This window comes from Sitodiplosis mosellana, unplaced genomic scaffold (assembly GCF_009176505.1).
Source record: "Sitodiplosis mosellana isolate CC-2019 unplaced genomic scaffold, AAFC_SMos_1.0 Smas_scaffold_6167, whole genome shotgun sequence".
Classification (NCBI taxonomy): Eukaryota; Metazoa; Arthropoda; class Insecta; order Diptera; family Cecidomyiidae; genus Sitodiplosis; species Sitodiplosis mosellana.
Window position 1 is genome coordinate 2,936,506 of NW_022601408.1, and position 5,867 is coordinate 2,942,372.

A 5,867-nucleotide genomic window follows, 5' to 3' on the forward strand; every position below is an offset into this window, starting at 1 on the left:
TGAACAAACCAATTTTCATTGAGTGTGCTGCACACGGACGAAACTAGATAGATAACAGTGAATGGGGATGGTGTGTTCGATTCAATTCTAACCGACGAGTCGAACACACAGTGAGTGAGAGAGGGCCAAAGCAACAGCAGCAGCAGCAGCAGCAGCAGCAGCAGCAGCAGCAGTGGCGGCGGAGAATAAAGTACGCAGTACACAAAGAAAACCCCAAGCGAAATGGAATACCAATAGCAACAGTAACATAGACACATACGAGATGAGAGACAGAGAGAAAGCATATTTGGCGTTGTGTGTTTGTTGCCTTTTCCATGGCGAAAGCGATTTTTCAATACACTCCATGTAACGGGTTTGAATGATGTTACTGTGAACGAGAGAGAGGCACATGCGGCGGTTTTCCATATGACGAAAACCGCACCGCACGCTCAAGCGATGCACACAACACACATTCCGAAAATGAATGAACATCCTTTATGCTGGATGGATCGGGATGTATATCATTTCAGGATTGCCGACGTAAAACGAATGTATCAACAACATTCTGAGTGACTCTTCCATGACAGATTATGTTGACCTTTTTGTTGTACACACATAGCCCAAAGTCGGTGCAAGCAACCATAGGAGAAAGAGAGAGAGAGAGAGAGAGAGCGCGCGACCGAGCAGTGGCATAAGAAAGAGAATGAGAAAGAAAAGCTCAAATTGTGTGCATCTATATGTTGCAAGTGGCGAACATCCCAAGCCAACGCGAACAAGTTTCAGTTTTAGTTTTGAGCACGACAATCTATTTCAATGTGAAATGTCACTTGTTTTGAGTACGGGCAAAGTTTTGTCTATTCCTCCGTTCATTCAGATAAACTTATTTAATAGACCAGTTATTCCGCAGTTCGTGATGAGTGACGCACACCCGTTTTGTTTTATTCAAAATGCAAGTGTAACATAGTGGCCTCAAGAGAAGATAATGTCACAGCCGTGTCACTTTCTCCCTCTGCCTCGGTCCGTAAAAGAAAGGAGACTGAATTAAAATGAAAAATTGATAAAAGTTTTGCGAAAATCTCGAATAAGTACCCTGTTCTTGTAATGGAGTTCGAATTTCGTGCGGTGCATTTAACCGATATTCAGTTATTGTTGAGTTCTTTCAATCATTTTCCAATGGTCTGGATGGCATGCATTGCACACTGCATAAAGCACTTTATGCACTATGTTACATATTGAACACTGCACATGCCAGGCCACATCAATAACTGTATTGTAATAAGGGAACATTGGCTAAGATGGACAGTTGGCTAAGACGGACACCAAGTCAAATTTTTGACAGATGACGTTCAAATGTCAAATTGATCAGCGTCCAGTTGATCATTCATTGTGAGCTAGTTTTTGGTGTGGTTCCGAAGAGCAAAAACGTACTCTGTGTCTGTGAAAAAAATTTCGACAAAAATTTTCTCGAAAATTCTTTTTTCTGAACACCTTTGATAGGACCATGGAGTGAATTTTTTTCGAAAAGTTTGGAAGGTAAATGTATCAAATGTTTTGTTTTCTATTCTAATTCCATCATACCACTTGAGTTTTGATGTTTTTTCATCATGGAAATTTTTTTGGCGTCATTCACAAAATAACGTATTTTGGCTAAGATGGACACCCATAGATTTTTTTGTGTTTTGTACTCAGATTCGATTTTTATGTCTTAATATCATGATTAAAGCAATCCAATTGCACTTCAAAAGCGAATTTATCCAAATATATCACGTTTTTAATGCATTTAGTGACCAAAAAGGTATATCGATTATAAACCTCCTTCGAGATTTTCTGGGTGTCCATCTTAGCCAATAAATTTTTTAATGCCCTACTACCTTTACTTTTTGTGTTGAAAGCTTATAAATTAATGAAAATTGAATTAATTCATAGAAATAGGCATTGTAATTCAAATATTCGTCATATTTTTCAAATTTTAATCTTTTTGAACAAATTTTTGCAATTAATTTGTATGGGTGTCCATCTTAGCCAATGCAATTTTTTTTTGACCGTTTTCGGATGGTCGGAAAATTTGCGATAAAATTTTTTTTTGCACTTCAACAGAAAAACTCTCTTCGGCAAAAAGTTTTCATTTTCCATCCTCTTTCGAGCCCTATTGTCAAATTCAAGAAATATGCAAATATAAAAATTTTATAGCCAAAATTCAAAGTGGTGTCCATCTTAGCCAATGTTCCCTTATAAATTGCACTGGACGTGCACTCTGACGAACCAAACCGAACCGACCGTGTTTGTGTATTGTATGTACCGACCGTGTAGTTCGATTTTTGGAGCTCATTAAAATTGAGTTGAGTGAGTTATTTTGAATATGAAACACAAATGCGGCGACTGCCCAGCATTTCCCGTGCAATATCATGGAAAATTATTGAGCATGTTCCAATGCTGCCGTATTTCTAACAAGTAATTTATTCGCATACACTCAAACGGTTCAGGAGAATTTCCGAATTTTTTTATTTTTCGTTTTTTTTTTCTTCAGATGGGTATTCAAATCTTTAAAGATAAGCCAAAATGAATCAGGCTTTGTTATGCGCTGAATCCATCACGCTGAATAAATTCATGCGATAGATTTATGCGATAAATGTGATGCGCTCGCTTTGCGGTAAACGAAGTCTGTTGCTCTTCAGTTGTTCACGCTTGAACGCTCATGCTTTGCAGTGAACGCATCGCTAAGCGGTAGTGAAGAGCAACATATTTCGTTCACCGCAAAGCGAGCGCATCACATTTATCGCATAAATCTTTTGCATGAATTTATTCAGCGTGATGGATTTAGCGCATAACAAAGCCTGAAATGAATTCGGATTAGGCATTTTCAATTATAGGTTTTATGTAGTTTAATGTAGTTTTTACTTTTTTTTTTTTACATAGAAACAATTTTTTGAGTATCTACACACAGGGAAGAATGGTTCAGATATTAGGTAAAATGGATTCTTTTTTTCTTAAAAAAGAACCAAAATTAAGATATTTTGAACGAATTTTTTTGGAAATTTGCATGGAAGAAAATAAATTTTGTTTAAGATATCTTAATTTTGGTTCTTTTTTTAAGAAAAACCCAAAATCTGAACCATTCTTCACTGTGTGCATCGAAAAACCGCTATAAAATGGGACAACTCAAATCTCGGTCACAAATAAAAAAAATTCGAATGAAGAATGGGTCCAATAAATTGAAACAGGTCAAGCCACTAACATGCACATGAGAAAAAAAATCTTAGAAAAAAAATCTTATAAAAATTTTAGCATACATTTCGAAAAGTATTTAATTAAATCATAGTGATGTATGCAAATGTTATTTTTTTTTTCTTTTATCTTACTTTGTTATAAAATTACATATTTATTTGAATTTCGGAATTTTGAAGTTAATAATTATGATGATATTTTTTTATTCATATACACATAGATTTAAGGATGAAAATGTAAAAAAAAAACAACTATAATTGGCCTTCGGGCAGCATGTATATGTTTTCTGAACAAATACCGAATCAAATAAAGAAATAAATAAATGCTCAATTGGAAGTCATACATTCGAGTTATTCGAGAGCCACTGGCATGTGTGTTCTTTTTGAAACGTTTTTATCTTTACTTTTGACATATTTTCAAAATTTAGTAAATTTTAGAAGAGTCTGCGAGTTTGTTACCATTTGCTGCGAGTTTGTTGCCATAAAGTAATATACATTTTTTGACCAAGATTTGAGTTGTCCCATTTTAATAGCAGTTTATCGATGAAAATTGTTCCTACATACAAAAAGTAAAAACACTACATTAACCTACATGAAATCTAAAATTGAAATCGATCTATCCGAAGTGATTTCGGCAAATCTTCCAAGATTTGAATATCCATCTATTATTTTACATAATTGTGTTTGTGTGCCACAGGCGATACATTGGATTTTCATCTAAATCGTGTACTCATCCTGTCGTATCTCGTTTGAAAACCTAAAGCGCTCGAACGCTCATGGCACACACAGAGATCGATGCTTTAGATATTATTGGTCTTTGTGAGCTCGTATACATACCATGCTATGTAGATTTGGGTCAGTGTATGTGTGTGTGTTGTTTTTTTTTTCAAATTTCGAAATGGGTAATTTTTATGCGGAAATCAAATAATGCATCTATTGAAGCTCGTTTATCAGATAATATTCTATTGAAAATTTTCAAAGCTCAAATGCTTTATCTCATGCTTGATATAACACACAAGAATTGCTATAAAAATGTTTTATGGATTTCCAACGATGAAATCACAAGCTAATTAAATTCACATATACATATATGTGCACTTAAAATTTGATGATGCTCCTCCTTTTTATATCACATACATCTTTTCCAGTGGAAATGAGATACAGACGAAGGAAGAGACAGAAAAAAAATATATAGAAGAGAGATTATTAAAACTCAAGCACTATATCATATTATTTTGTACGAAGTGATTTGTTTACTGAATGTATTATCACCTTCTCGTTTATTTTGTTTGTGTATGTTTCTTTTTTTTATTTGCTTTTCTTTCTCAAATTCTATGGCAGTACTTGCAGAGCTTAGACTAATAAAGCAATTCAGTGAATTGTTTACGATTGCAAGCAATGAAAGAAAATTCTTTCACTCTCCAAGCGTTTTATAATTCACTTTCATCTATTCATTTGTCCTTTCTGTTTTTCTGTTTTATTCACGGAAATGCATATATGGTTTGAATCGTCTGTTTATTACCATTGCATTTGTAAAACTTATTTAACCTTTCACGATGTGAATTCGACGATTCCATTCCGAAGAAGCCGGCGTTGCAATGTTGTCGGTGAATTGTGTGAATATGAATGCTTAATACGGTTACATTCACATTCTATATCCACCACATGTTGCTTGGATAAATATTGAATTTTTTAAAGATTGCATAATGTTCCGATTCCTATCCAGCATCCGCATAAAAATTGAATGATCATAACTTTGGGGTACAAAATGTGAAGGAAAAGAACATGCAAAAAAATAATAGCAAAATAAAACAAATTTTATTTCTATTTGTCGTAAATTGCTTTTGAAATGGGAAGCGATTCGATTGAAAATATATGTGAATTGCCGTGGAATTGTCGCAACGCTGGGCTCGAGTAAAAAACAACAGTAATGCAACCGACTATTGTAAAACATGACGAGAAACACAGTGAATTATGCGCTCTCTTTCAAGCACAAACACACCAGTCGGTACTACAACAACAGCAGCAGTAGAAGTACTAGCTATTCAAAGCCGAGCCGAGCTGTGCATCATCATCATCATCATCGCATTGAATGTACATTTGGTACGGAAAATACATTAAGAGGAGTTAAAATATATACGAAAGTCAAATGTCTCCCTGCAAATCGGCGCCCCATGCTTTCCATGCGCCTTAGGGTGACCTCGGTTTGACTATGGATGGAGGCTCTGAAGTGTGTCGCCAACAATTTACGAATTTCAGCATGATACTTTTTTTTCCACACTCACTCCCATGTCTCGCTATTCTGACACTTTGCTTATTATTTCATGGCTAAAATCCAACAGAGTGAGACATTGATTTGACGAAAATTCCGTAAAATGTACACAGCGGTCTATTTTGTGTATGTGTGTGCAATTGTGCATTGTTTCATATTCACAACCATTTAACATTTAGCCCAATATGCGAAAATATAGCATGCATTTATTTTCGCTGCTGGAGATCGCGGATGCCCTAATGTGTGCAACACATGAACACTCATGTGTTGAAAAGCCATAAGCAATGGATTGCACGATGCATTCATGGAGCATTGTAAGTTTTTTATACATTTTTTTCATCTTTTTCTCTCTCTCTCTCTCTCTCTCTCTCTCTCTCTCTCTCTCTCTCTCT